We start from the raw sequence: 15,488 nt of genomic DNA on the forward strand, positions 1-15,488 counted from the left end.
CATCTACAGATTCAATGCAATCCCTATTAAAATTCTAACTAGTCATTTATCAGAAATTGACAAGCTGATCCTAAAATACATATGTAAATACAAGGAACCAAAAATAACCAAAACAATCTTGGAAAAGAGTAACAAATGGACTCCCACGTTGCCCATTTTTAAAATTACTACAAAGCTATGGGAATCAAGACAGTGTGGTACTGACACAAAGACATACAGAGAGATCAATGAACTAGAATTGAGAGTACAGGAATAAACTCTCCCCATTTATAGTCAATTGACATTTTAACAGATACCAAGACAATTCAGTTTGAAAGTGTTGTCTTTTTAATCTGTGGTGGTAAGACAATTGATATCCACATGCAAAATAATAAAGGTGGATTCCTTACTTACATCATGATTAATTTACAAACAAATTCTCACAAATAATTAACCTTAAATTAATCATAAATGTGAATATAAGAGTTAAAAATTTAAAAACCCACAGGATTATCATGATGTTAGATTAGTCAATGGTTTCTTTGATGTGATACCAAAAGCGTAAGCAACAAAAGAAATAATAGATAAATTGGATTTCATCAAAACTACGGACTTTTATTATTCATGGGACACAATCAAGAAAGAAGTGAAAATACAATCCACAGAATGGGAGGAAATACATATAAATCACATACACATATGTATACAAAGCGACTTCTATCAAAATCTTTAAAGAACTCTTATAATTCAATAATAAAACAAAAAACTAAATTAAAATATAGACAAATTATTTCAATTGCTATTTTTCCAAAGAAGATAATTCAGCCAGCCAGCAAGCACAGGAAAATATGTTCTACATCATTAATCATTAGGGAGATGAAAATTATAACACAAAATTAAATTTAAAAGCCATCCTTACAAATAAAAAAAATAAATTAAGCAAATGATGCTAATTGAGTATTTATTTAGTAGCATAATGATGCAGGAAGACACTATTCTGGATGACTTTAAAACAGTGATTTTTGAATGTACATACTCAGTGGGGATATACCCTAAGGATAGAAGTAATTACCACATACACACACTTAAACCTTTTTGCCAATAATATTAACTTGTCATTAGGAAATTGTGTTTGTGTGATATTAAAAAAAGAAACATCATTATGACGCTTAATGAGTGGAATCTGAAGTATCAGTATGAACTCACAAAGTGAGTTTTGGAAAATTTCTTTATCCACCAAAAAAGCCTAAAAGTAGCAATTAACCGGAAGCAGTGAACGACCCGCAGGCTCAGAATACTTTCTCTAAATATTATTTCCAGCTGAGATAAACTAGGGTTCCTTGGAAAAATCATTCCAGATTCTAGATCTAGGGCAAGTCACAATGGTACAAAATGGGGCTATACCTTTTTTTTTTTTTTTTTTTTTTACCATTAGAAAGCAAGAAAAATACCAAATGCCACAAGGTTCATGTCCTAAGTGAGGAAAGCAAAGACCACCTGGTGGCCATCACTCAGGCCATCGAGAGGCAACACTCATTATCTGAGGAGTTCAGAAGTAATTACACTTCCCTATTCTATTATCTAAAGCTGGCACCTGGGTCCAGCCTCCTTTCCCAAAAGGGTATAAATAGCTAGAATTTCTGTACATCTCCGGAATGCATGCATATTGTGATTCATTGTGCAATCCTCGCTGACATTAAGGCACCAAAATGTCTACTAATGTAATCATTTATTATGATCTATGTGGCTAATATGGTTCAAATTTCCCTTAAGCTCCCACTTTAAGGTCCATAAATACCCCTAAGGAGAAATCCACAGCAGTGCACTCAGTCCTTTCTTGCTTAGGCAGCACATTGCACTCTGCTGCAACATTCTTTCTATCTAATATAACTTTCCTTTTCAAACCTCTACTATTGTCAGTAGCTTCTTCTTCCCAACTCATGAGCTGACTACTCTCCAATGGCAGGGCTCTGACATCTCACAAAAAGCACTCAGGGCCAGAGTTTAACAAGATACTCCTGCCCAGATTAGAAAATGTGAGCGTTAACGAGGTTAATAACTGCAATGGGTTGCAGCACATCAAACACGTTTAAATCCAGGAGTTCATAAAGATACAAAAGGAATAACAACAAAGCAAACCGAACTACTTCTCGTTGCTGTTCTTTGAAGGATGCTGAGAAAACAACTCATTATTTTGAAAAAAGAAAGCAATAATTAAGCATTTATCCTGCCTCTCCTATATGAACTATGCCTCAAAATAATTAAATATTGATAAGAGAGATTTTCTTCTAATAAAAGTCTTCCATCAAATAAACAAGAAAAAAATTATAGAAAGGTGTTAAAGCGAACTAAATATGGCCTGAGAAAGACTCCGTAATTCTATATTTGAGTTCTTGTGGATTGACTGTCACCTAACTTAATAAGCATTGGAAACCTAGCTTCGGAGTATGCGCCTGTAACCATCGCTGAGTCTTGGCCAATCCCGGCAGCTGTACTTCAACTACTCATACACTGCTGAGTGTTCAAACTGTTCAAATAAGGCACCTGCCAACAGGTCACCAATCCGGCTGTTTCTGTAGCTCACTTCCGATTTCTGTACATCACTTTCCTTTTTTTGTCTATTAATCTGTTCTAACCACAAGGCACCCCTGGAGTCTCTCTGAATCTGCTGTGCTTCCAGCGGCTGCCTGATTCGCAAATCGTTCATTGCTCAATTAAACTCCTTTAAATTTAATTCAGCTGAAGTTTTTCTTTTAACAAAGGGATGTCTGACATTAGCAATTCCCAGTGAATTACTGGATCTAGACAATGATTATCAATGGCTTCTAATATCATTGAAAAAGAAAAATCAGACATCCCTGATGAAAGTACCCTACAACTATTAAGATATACTCTTATAAAAATAAATCGGACATAAATTTGATACAAAGTCTCTAGATTCAATCCTAAATTTAAAGAAAATATAATGTGCATAAGAACATGATAAATAATACCATACCTCACCAGGTTCCAAATGGATTCTATTCATCTTTCAGTTAACAGATTGCTCAAGTGCTTTCAAAACATTTCCAGAACAGAAAGACCAAAAGTTCCCAAATTATATTTATAAAACCATCCTACTCTGGATATCAAATTATGACAAACACAGCACAATGACATGAGACATAGATGAAATACACTAACAACTGGCATTGTAAATGTCCTAAATGATATATTAACAAGCAGTCTTGAAGGATGTTAATATGGAAATATGTGGCCACCAAATGCCTTACACGATGATCTTCATCATTAGCAGAAAAGGAGCAGATATCACTGTACCTACTGGACAATCAATATTTAATAAAATTCAATACCCGTTCTTGACTTTAAAAAAAGTAATATTCTTAGTAAAGTAGCCAAAGATTAAGCCAAAAGCCAGCATTATGCTTGATGGCAAGACACTAAAAGGATCCTTAATAAAATCAAGAGTAAACAAAGTTAGCTCTTCTCCTCACTGTTTTTATCATTATTCTGGAGGCCCTAGCCAGTACAAGAAGACAAGGAAAAGAAATATGAGGCATAAAATTTGAAAGGATTTAAAATTATTGTCATTTGCCAAAGACAATAGAGCATATCTAGAAAGCCCAAGAGAGTCAGCTGAACACAATTTAGAACTAAACGAGAATCCAGTAAAGTGGTTGATTATAAAATCAACATATAAAATTCAATAGCTTCCCACTAGAAAAAGATCAACCACTTAGAAAACATAATGAGAAAAAGATTGTAATTATAATTGCAACAATGAATAAAAATATAATCGTTAACAAGAATGTGTTAGCACTCTATGAAGAAAATTTTAATTGCTAAAGAATGATAAAAAAGTCATAAGGAATGGAAAGACATTGTATTTTGGGGTGTGTCTTTATGATATGGTGATATTATAAAGCTATCAAGGTGTCAAAACCTATAAGGTGTCAAAACTGTAAATCTATAAATTTAAATTTATGAGATATTGATATTTTAGAGAGGAAGGAGAGGTAATAGGGACAGACAAGCTGATTCAGCAGTAATAAAAAAGTAAACATGAAAGTATATCCAGAATAATCCTGAAGTATTTTTAAAGTATTATAAGGTATAGCAATTCTGAACTTAATATTTGCACATGAATGGAGGACAGACATCAATGAAATGAAAAAGAGAGTTCAAAAATAAGTTAAATGTAGTATAAGGTATAATGTTAGGAAAAAGCAATTTGAAAAAGATGGATTAATCAACACACGATGTTTGGACAAATGGCTAATCCTCAGGAAAGTAATGGAAAGTGGATTCCTACTCCAGTCTTTGCATCAAAATTATTTCTATATGGATCAAAGTTTTTTAAAAAACCTGGAAAATACTAGAATAAACATGAAAGGATTTCAAAAATGATACCACCCAAATTAATCTGTAAATTAAATCCAAGATTCATCAGACACTGGACAAGATTTTTCCATGAAATCTGACAATCTACTCCTAAAATTCTGACAAAGTAAAACATATTTGAGAACGGCATGCAACATTTTAATGAAGAAAAAAGATAGACCCACTTGCCCTGCCTCACGATAAAAATAAAACTCACATTCTGTATTCATTTCTTTAAAAACAAATATTTATCAAGTGTAACCAAGTACCTGCATTTTTCTAAGAGAGAGTTCAACTACTTTTATGAATATTTTCTCTTCTCTTCCCCTCTCCCCTTTCCCCCGTTCTCTGCTTCCTACTTAGCCCTTTAGAAATGCAAATACAACCTTTCACCTCCCACTCATCAGACATTCCTTACTGGGCAAGTTCATCCATGGGCTCAAAGAGGCATCTCTCCTCCAGAATTGACAGTTGATTTGCAAACCAAAGCCTGCCACCATGAACCCTCACCTCAACAGAGCGTGTCAAAAGTATGCCCGTTTGGCCACTTTTACAATTTACCTCTGCCCAGGAAGATGTCAACTCAACTAACTGCCTGGTAGATGAGGCACCCAGACAGCAGGGAGGATCCTGCCCTTGCTCATTTCCTCCTTACCTTATAAAAACGTCCGCTTTCTACTCCGAAAGTGAAGCTGTACCGCTTCTTCCCCAAGCTAGCTTTGGAATAAATTCACTTGCTTGTAAATAGCCTCGCTCTTGTTAACTGGACTCTGCACGCAGTGAGCAACTCACCTGCTTCGTGGTTACGTAAGTAGTCTTTATCCTCTCTGACCTCAGTTAAACCCTTTGTAAATTAAGGTCAGTAAATGTCCTAGGGTAGTTCACTGTTTTTGTTTTGTTTTGTTTTTCAGTTCTGTGTGAGACGAGGATGTAAAACCCCTTTGAAGCACATGATTTCTGTGCTTGCTGTGGCCTTTGTTGAAGAGTCATTGAAGAGTAACCACTCACTCTTCCTAAAAAGAGCACACTGACTAGTTGTCAGGTGCCTGTTATCTGAGGCAGGGTCTGAGCACGTGTCCTGTTGAATTCCCACTGACTGACCAGAAGTGAAGGACACACCCATTGCCAAAACAAGAGTCTTCCTTGTGTAAACACATTCTCCCCTGGTTCGGAAGAGCCTGCTCCACAGTGGTTGCTTGGTAGTATTTTTCCCCCAGTGCTTTGTTGACAAATGAGACAAGATTTGACACTAACTAGCGGTGAAATATGGCTCCCCGTACCCAGGTGACTGTTTGGCCCTCTCTGTTTCGATGACACATATTATTGAAGGCCCCTTCAGGACATTTTACCTCCAAATGAATTTTTTGTTGTTGTTAAAGAAGGAGAGAATGCACTGAGCAGATTTATGAGCCCTGCCTGTCTGCCTGGGAAACTAGCTGTTTTGACATTATCTCCAGAAGATGCCTCGGGTATTGAATTAACTCAACTGCAAGAGGCCGTCACATTGAGCAGCCAAGCTTTATTCATTTTCCAGCCCCTAACAACACCTGATCCACGCTGCTTTAGCATCCAAAGGAATGCTAGGATTGGCTGAACACCGTAGAGGCCTCATTCGTCTACTCATTCATATTTTAGTATTTATTGAATGTGTAATGTATATAAACCAGACATTGTCCTAGGTTCTAAAGACACAGAGGTAAGCCAATCAGGCAAAAGCTGCTACCTTCAAGGAGCTCACATTCCAATATGATATACAGAATCATATTTATCATATTTGTGTTATTAATATTAATGTTAGCAGGATTCAAGTAAAAGGTAAGTCTACACTTAGGGAGGCTGAGACCAGTGAATCACTTGAAGTCTGGAGTTCAAGACCAGCCCGACCAACATGGTGAAACCCCTTCTCCACTAAAATTACAAAAATTAGCCGGGTGTCACGGCGGGCACCTGTAATCTCAGCTGCTTGTGAGGCTGAGGCATGAGAATCACTTGGACCTGGGAGGCAGAGGTTGCAGTGAGCCGAGATTACACCACTGAACTTCAGCCTGGGCAACAGAGAGAGACCATGCCTAAAAAAAAAAAAAAAAAAAAAAAAAAAAAAAAAAAAAGCCTAGAGTTCCACAGAGAAGTTGCAACAGGAAGTGGAAACAGAGCAAGCGTATAGAAGCGGTGTAGACAATTAACCTATGTGACCTCGTCTTTAATGGGGATCTTCTTCAGGTAGCCATCTACTAAGTGTATACTATTGCGGTAGACCAGTGGAGAAACCACAGTTCTGATTAACTTACAAGTAGAAAGTGGCAGGCTCAAAATAGGACGTCAGCCTGTGTGCTTATCCAGTCCCTATTTCCTGTCTGTTTCAGCTCTCTCAAAATGTTTCACATCATTCCTAATGACACTTGAATATCTACTACTAGGAAATCACAACTTTAGATTTAACCTGGCTCTCTATCTTTGATCCATTGTTAAGCTCCCCATAGTAACTTACTCACTTCTTGTCATGCCGTTGAATCTTAACAGTAATGTTCTGTTGCAGCTATTTTGTATACTCACTTATTGGATAAGGAAACCGAGATTCAGAAAGGTTTGGTCAACCTCATGAGATCACACAGCCAGAAGGGAATAAACGCATAGGCAGTCCCAGGTCTTCCCACTTCACATCTTGCATTCTGAACAGTGCTATTAGATGTTGTGCTCTATAGAATGCTCTCAGTTGCCACTAGGGGCAGCAGAGATGGTAAGTCATGGTCCTTGTCCTCTAGCAATTTATAATCTAGTGTGGAAATAAAGCGTTGACAAATAATTGCAAGGCAGGACTGTATATGTTTTACTGAATAAAACTCTTAAATCTAGGTAACAACACGAAGGAAAATCTACAAAGCTCATATTACAAGAGAAGGCATGCGAGAGCGTACGCTGTCTCCAGCAATTGGGATTGACTGGAAAGGCTACAGATACACAGTTCACTGCAAAGACTGGTCACTGAGAATTCTTGCGGTGGAGAGAATATATCTAGATTATTTTTCCAGAGGTGAAGTTGTATATAAAATCCAACCAGAAATCAGAAGCTCTGGTTCCCCTCCTTTTCTCATACCACATATTCTTCCAGAAAACCCCTATATTCTCTTCCCCACTCTCTTATAGCAACTTCAATCAAGACTTCATGCAAAATCAGCGTCCTCCAGGGAACTGTGCTGTCCAGGCCTGTGCCCTGCTGAAGTGGGAAAGGCTGTTCACCTCTGGTGGAATCAAATGACCCAGCACCAGGCACTGCTCCTGGGCAGGAGGGGCACTGATAAATGTTTGCTTACATGAGAGGAAAATAAAATCTTGGGACCCCAACTCACTATGCAAAAAAGAAAACAATTAAGCCGAAAGCTGAGTCATGCAAGAAACTGCCTTTCTGTTTGTTCCTAAGCAAATAGCAACAGATTAAAGGTCAGATATCTCCACAGGTTCTATGTTCACCTTATCTAAAGTAAAGTGCCAATTTACTGAGCACAAAATGAACACATAATTGACGATTCTCCTACCGGCTCCTTTTCTCTAGCAAAATGTGGATTCAGTAATATGACCATATCTTGCCCCTTTTCCCTCCAGCCCGCTTTTCTCCTTTAAATATTGAGGCCCTCAAAATAATCTTTGGAGAAAGACGCAGACTGCAGGGTGTTTCCGTGATTTCTGTTTCTTTCTTACGGGCATATCCTTAGCCTTGACAAATAAACTTCTAAATTGATTAAGACCTGTCACAGATGCCTTTTGGTTTACACTGAGATACATCAACTTCCTGCGAATTGCTAGGAAAGCAGACGCCTGGACCCGTAAAAGAAATTTTCATTGTGCTTTCTCATCCTGAGAATAGTAATTAATTTTATTCTTGACCGTCTCAAAATAAGTTTTGTTTTATTCTGTATCCTTTCCTAGAGTGTTACAGAATATCTTGGCTGGGTCAATGTGGTGGATGGGAGTGTCTTTCTCGAGGAAGAAGTAATTCATGGGATTCTTTTTTCAAATTCCTGTGAAATCCTCAGTGCCTCAGGGGCCAAGTTAACAATTTGATTTTTGTTAGGTTTCTGCCAGGTCCGTTTTCATCATGAAGTTGTAGAAAGTCAAGTCTCCACATTGTTATAAACTGTTAATCTGCTTGTCATCTGTATTTCAGATATGGAAGAGGCACTGTATCCCAAGGTTGCCGTGAGCAAGGATTTGGAATCCAATGGAAGTGTGCATCACTGAGATATCCAGGTGCAATCCTGAGGTCACACTTGACTCTTCCTTCCTTTCCTCTTTCCTCAGACACACGGTTCTGCTGGTCTTCATGACGAATCACCTCCCGTAGCCACGCCCACCACTTAGCCCCACCCAGCCTATGTTGCCGCATTAAGGGGTGGTATCAGCAGCATCCTCACTGGCCCCTACCTCCCCTTTCAAATGTGTCAGTCATCTCTGCACTTGATTGCTGCATTATTTGGTTCTCATTATTTGCCTTCTAAAGCTTAACATTAGCCTTGAGGGGGGAAAACAGGAAAGCCCTGGTGGAACTTGACCTGTATCACTTCCCTGCCACAGCACCCTGCACCCCTTACGCTCTCCCTGTTACAATGCAGTGCCCAGTTTCCTGGCTGACGCCTCCTCGAGTCTAGTGGTGGGTAAAGCCGAGCGCCTGTTGGCTCATTGGATTTAAAGTGAGTTCTTCCAAGGCGTTCCCTGATTCACTGTAGAGGACCAGGCCCTCCATCTCCTTCTCTCTTTCTTCACCACCCTCCTCCTCAGCTTAGAGCTTCCCTGTTTTTGGTGAAGGTGGACATGTGGCATGAATAAGACAAACCCTCTTTCACTTATGTTTTACATCTTGGACTTTGCCTCCTAAAATAATAACCTGAGAATTTTTTTTTTTTTTTTTTTTTTTAATGATTTCATCTGCTTTGGACATGGCCCTGCTGGGGAAAATGACTCATGGAAGAAAGCATTAATATTCTAATTTCCCAAATTATTTCTCTGCCTTGTCCCAGTGTGTGGTCCTTATACCTGCCATCCTTCCCGGAGGTGTCTGGGAAGCTTTCCACAACAATCTTACAGTAAGGCAGCATTCTGCAGGAAACTGAGCAGGCCCGTTTCAGGCTTGACCCTGGACCTGGCTGTCCCATAGCACCCCACTAGACCATGAGGTCTGTGTGGGCCATCCTGTCCCATCGCCTATCCCTTCTTGTAACAGAGATAATGAAGCCACGGAATTTTGTTAAATGAATTAATGGAAGACCTGTCTTCACCCTGTACCACTCTACTTCCCACAGAAAGGCTCCTGCTAACTGCAAAGAGCCCTTAAGTACCCATGTGAATAATAGAAGAGGTTTAGGAAACGTTTTCCTCTTAATATGGGAAAAGGGGCTATTCTTAATGTAAGTGCCTTTGGACCAGAATGTGTCACTGGCCAAGAAAAAGAAAAAAATGTGATCATACAAGCAGGTATGAATATGTCATCATTAATATCAGCCTCCATGCAGCAAATTGCTTGTCACGCTTCATTTATACTCATTTATGAAGAAACAGGAGTATTTGCAGACAGAGGCCATAAATATGTTTTACACGGCTCTCTGGAAGCTTTCATCTCCTGACTCAGAAGAGTCTGACAGGGGTTCCCAGCCCAGGCAGACTGTGAAGGCAGAGCAGAGTCTGAGAGGAAGCGAGAGGGGCGGGGGAAGGAAAGAAAAGGGGAAAAAAAGGATTGTCTACTAAGCAGAAGCTATAAAAATTTATGAGTCTGAAGCAGGCCTGGATTTATGCATTGAGACAATTTCGTTAAACTAAATGAAAGTTAATCTGTTGTAAATCTTTGCAGTTCTCGGTGATTCTGCAGAAATTCATTTACAGTAATTGAGAATAAGAGGAAACATAATGAACTCACTGATCCTGATGTATCCGAGGTCACTGTGGACATGAGAAAATGCCCTGCCTGCATTTAGAAGGATACGTAGCCATGGAGGTACCTGTCACCCGTGTGTTCTGACCGGGAGGGGGACAGAGCCAGTGTGCTGGTCCCACCCCAACCCCTAAGTGCAGCATGACCTGCCTTGTGCTACTTTTCCATGTCATCTGTACTCATGTGCCCAAGCCTTCAAAAGACCCACCAGGATGAGGTTGCCTGCCCTGCCTCTGGCCTGCACCATAAGCTCACCTGCTGGATACTGGCCGGTGGGCAGATGCCTTGCATTGCAGCCACCTGCTGGCAAGACACAACCCATGCCTCTGGCAGTTGTTCCTGACTCCTCCCCACCCCAGAATCATCTCTGTCTGACTCTGGACCCCGAAATCAGCCACTCAAACAAGTCTTTCAGATTCCATTGAATCTTGTTCAATCCTCTGTAATCAACTTATTGAGTGATCTATAGACAATGGATTCCAAACATGGAATCATTTTATTCACTTTTTTTTGGTAATCACTGCTTTCACCATGCTGTCCAACTTTCATCTCATCTTTAATGACATGCTATGTCAATTTTACACATCTCAGTCACTTCTGGTTTTTGAAAGTTAGCATTGTTTGAACCTCTCTTTTACCTTGGATGACAACTTTTCCCTTCCCCTCTTCAGCCAGGCATCTGGCTCCAGGAAGGCAGAATGGGAAGGAGGGGAGATGGCTGGCTTTTTCACGCTTGCTGCCCTCCTTCTGTGGAGGCTAAGAGGGCTGTCAGGAGTCAGTCTGAGTCACCCCTGAGGATGGATGAGGAAATGCCAGGTCTCTCTCTGGCTTATCCAGCTGTATCCATTGGCAGTCTCTGCTCTGTGCTAGACTCTAAGGATGACATGCCTGGTCTTCTTGGGTCTGTGCTCATCTATACCTTGGCTTTTTCCACTGCCATGACCCTCTTTGGTCCCTGTCAGTGGTCCACGTCACACTCAGAGGGTAAAGGAACTAGTGGACTTCCTGAGATATAACTGGGTGGTGAGAATACAGAATGTAGCCTGGGAAGGAGAGGTTTGCAGCTGTTAGACTCAGTAAAGTCTAACAACTATAAACCTCCACTGTGCCAGAGGGACATATGTTGCTGCTTCTGTGTGGTTGGAGGGAGAACACAAGTTAATCTTTATCAAATTCCAGCAATAAGCTGCACTTCATATATGTTTTCTTATTCCATCCTTAACACCTCTGCAAAATAGATATCACACTTCTGGTGTCTATATGGGAATAAAAATAAGCAGAAATCTCACGGGCGTGCATTGTATGATGTGCCATGGGGAAAGACTTCAGGGTTTAGGTGGAGAGCAAAGGAATCCAGAGGGCACAGAATGGATGTTTTGGCAGTGCAAGGAGGCAGGGAGTGGCAGTGATTTGGGAACAGAAGTAAAAACTGATCGCAATGTACAGGAATGGAAAGTAGTTCTAATTCCCTAGAACAACAAATGAGGGTTTGGTGCCTGTGAGCATTGCACTTGTGAGCAAGAAGTTCCTTTCTCGGCCCTATTCCCTAAGCCTGTATATAAACACAGAAGACTCTAAGAAGCCCATATGGTGAGACTCCTCTAGTCTATCGCAAACCAAAGAAGCCTCTTGCAGGAAAGGGGAGTTTCTGGGATCATTAGGCCCTGCCTAAATTAATGCTAATTCAATACTCTGGTGTACCTTTGTGATTAGAACACCTGACCCATATATTGACTGGAACCAAAAGTTCTTAGAAAGGGGTAAATGGATATGCTAACCTGGACACATTTCTTAAAACTATATTAGGAAGTTTATTTCAATCTTTGCCATCCTTCATGTATTTAGGAGAGGAGACTTCTGCCCCGAGAGGTTAAAACTCTAGCCCAGTGTACAGTGCTCCTAAATGGAAAATTCAGAGCACTGGCTCAACTGTTTTCATTCCTCAGTGCCTGGCAAGACCTTCCTTTCCCAAATAATGATTTGTTGACAGACTGATGTCTGACATACCATGCTACACATGAAAACATATATATATATATATATATATATATATATATATATTTTTTTTTTTTTTTTTTTTTTTTGAGACAGAGTCTCGCTCTGTCGCCCAGGCTAGAGTGAGGTAGAGTCATCTCAGTTCACTGCAACCTCCACTTCCCAGGTTCAAGCGATTCTCCTGCCTCAGCCTCCTGAGTAGCTGGGACTACAGGCTCCCGCTACCATTCCTGGCTAATTTTTTGTATTTTTAGTAGAGACAGGGTTTCACCGTATTGGCCAGGCTGGTCTCGAACTCCTGACCTTGTGATCCACCTGCCTCGGCCTCCCAAAGTCCTGGGATTACAGGCATGAGCCACCGCATCCAGCCTGAAAACATGAATTTTAAAGGACAAATTTATTTGTGCTACTTGTAGTTTTCACAGTTTAAGTCTCATTAATCATTAGTGCTTCTTTTCAAACAAGTTTATCAGGTGGGAGTAAGTGCTGAGGCTGAGAGAGGCAGTGAAGCACAAAGATTCCTACGGATGGATTCCAGAATCATTCTGACAAGTCTCTGATACCATGTGGGTGTCCCGCAATTCAATTCAGCTCTGACACCAACTACTCAGAGTTAGTGCAGACCCTACACATTAAAAACAAGGTCTCTCAGGTGACTATCCTCACTTCAGACTCCAGTGGCAAGTGTGGATGTCCCAAACCATCCCTACCTTTTCCCCACCAGCTACAAATTCCAAAATACGATGTTTCCACCAAACTAAACAGACTGCAATTCACCTGTGATGCTGACCACCCATGATTAGTGTCAGATCCCACAACAGGCTTGGCCCTTGATGAGACAGACCTCAGTCAGACGTCAGCTGCAAGTCTGAGGACCACCCACATTTTTAACTGACTGGCTGTAAATCGATGGGCTTCCATAAACCTCTCAGTTTTGATAATTTATTACACTGACTCCTAGAACTCCTGAAAGTGCTATACTTATAATTCTAGTTTTATCTTAATGGACCTAGATCCAGAATAGCCAAATGAGGAGACGCAAAGGGCAGGATCTGGGGGTGGGGAACAGATCCCTCATGCCCTCACCTCATGGAATCGGAGTGTGTGTCTGTCTCAGCACGTGAATCCGTCCACCAACCGGGAAGATCCACTGAGCCTCTGTGTCCAGAAGTTTTCACTAGGGTTTCATCACATGGGGATGATTTATTAAATCACCGGCCATGTGATGGAACTCAACTTCCAGCCCTTGTCCCCTCTCTAAGGTCAGATGGCTGAAAGTCGCAATGCTCTAATCACATGGTTGGTCTTTGTGATGAGTAACTCTCATCCAGAAGTTATCTAGGGGCCCATGAAGAGTCAGCTCACGTGTGCCCGTCACTCAGGAAATTCCAAGGGTTTTTGAAGCTCTGTGACAAGAACTGGAGACAAAGAGCAGATATATTGTTTATTATACCATACAACAAGATGGAGGAGTAACATCACTACAAGGGAGAAGGAACCCAGGAGGGGAGCCAGAGGTTCTCTAACTTGGGAATACAATAATGAGTGAAAATAGGTATGGTCCCTGCCTGAATCCAGTGGCTGCAGGGAATCAATATGGTGTAGTATTTAAGAACACAGCTCTGGTCCTTCCTGCCTCTTACTTGCTGTGAGACTTCAAATAGCTTGATAATCTCTCTGGGCTTGTTTTCCATATCTGTTTAAAGGTGCTAGAAATAGGCCTACCCTCAAAGTCTTGTTGTGGAGATTTAAAGAGATGATCCGTGAAATGTGCTTGAAACAGTGTTTGACATAAAGTAAGATTATTATCACCATCATCACCATTATTGTAGTGAAGAAGACAGACATGAAAAGTCTGTGAAATAATAATTACATAATTCTCTAAGCAATCAAGGAAAGTAAATAAGTTTTATTATAGCCATGTTTTTAAAATTGGGAGTCATAACTCACTGATGAGTCATAAAATCAATTTAGTAAGTAACAGAATTTCTGAAAGCTGAAATAGAATAAATAGAATACAAGTATTCCTAAAAAAGTATTTCCATTGTGTGTGTGTGTGTGTGTGTTGTACTGAGTCACAATGGAAAATGTATTTCTTCACCTGGCTGTAATTTCAGCTTACTAGACTGTGAGTTCTTTTAAAGGACTGTAAGCTATTTGAAGGCAGGATAACATTGTAATCATCTTTCAATTTCTAAAAGTCAAACACAGGTCCATGTACAAAACACACATCAGTAAATGAGTGTTCATTAAAAGAGATTGATTGGTGGATACAATTGGATTCTAGATGTCTTCATTGAATATGGGATATAAACAAATGCTTTTGAGATGTACTGAAGGGGAGACAGAAAACAGGTAAGCTCTGGACCCTAATCTCTAAGACTATAAACAAAGAAAACCACAGAAATGCTGGGCACAGTGGCTCATGCCTGTAATCCCAGCACTTTGGAAGGCTGAGGCTAGAGAATTGCTTCAGGCTAGGAGTTTAAGACAAGCCTGGACACCACAGTGAGACCCTGTCACTACAAAAAATAAAAAATAAATTATCTGAGAATGGGGGCTAGCACCTGTAGTCTCAACTACTCGAGAAGCTGAGGTGAGAGGAACACTTGAACCCAGGAGTTCAAGGCTGCAGTGAGCTATGATTGTACCACTGCACTCCAGCCTGGGTGACAAAGTGAGACCTTGTCTCTAAAAACTAATAAAATAAAATAAAACCACTAGAACATAATCAAGAGAGTATTCTTTCATTTATTCAAGAACCATTAAATAAGCATGTACTATGTAACTAGCACTATCCTAGGAACAGAGGATAAAGTACTGAGCAAAGAACCTGTGCTGGTGGAACTTGAATTCTAATAGAAGAGACAGAAAATTAACACTCGGATATATATAATCAGATAAAACAGCAGGTAAGTGTTATGCAGAAAAGCAAAGCAGGAGAAGAGAGTGACTCAAGCTGCTTGCCTAGATGTGGGGATCAGAGAAAGACTTGGAAAAGCTGATGTCAGAGCACGGACCCAGATGAAGTAGAGTTGAACCGTCAGCTGTCTTGGGAAAGAGCGCTGCAAGAAAAGAAAATGCACGAGCAGATGTCTGGAGATACGGTGTGTTTGATGCATTTAAGGAAGAGCACGAAGGTTGCTATGGCTGAAGAGAGAGTGAAGAAATTGTGTGAGTGTGCAAGTGTGCATGTGTGTGCATGCATAATCAG

The 15,488-nt window shown here is 40.3% G+C and overlaps 1 long non-coding RNA gene across 1 annotated transcript in view; it reads right to left on the bottom strand.

Moving 5' to 3' along the window:
* LOC115893150 overlaps window positions 1-5,104 on the bottom strand; it is a 112,673-nt gene extending 107,569 nt beyond the window's left edge. The window contains exon 1 of the long non-coding RNA XR_004053090.1: window positions 5,015-5,104. This is a non-coding gene — a long non-coding RNA (uncharacterized LOC115893150). The remainder of the gene's footprint in view (window positions 1-5,014) is intronic.
* Between the last annotated feature and the right edge of the window lie 10,384 nt (window positions 5,105-15,488).

Source organism: Rhinopithecus roxellana, chromosome 14, assembly GCF_007565055.1.
Source record: "Rhinopithecus roxellana isolate Shanxi Qingling chromosome 14, ASM756505v1, whole genome shotgun sequence".
Lineage (NCBI taxonomy): Eukaryota > Metazoa > Chordata > Mammalia > Primates > Cercopithecidae > Rhinopithecus > Rhinopithecus roxellana.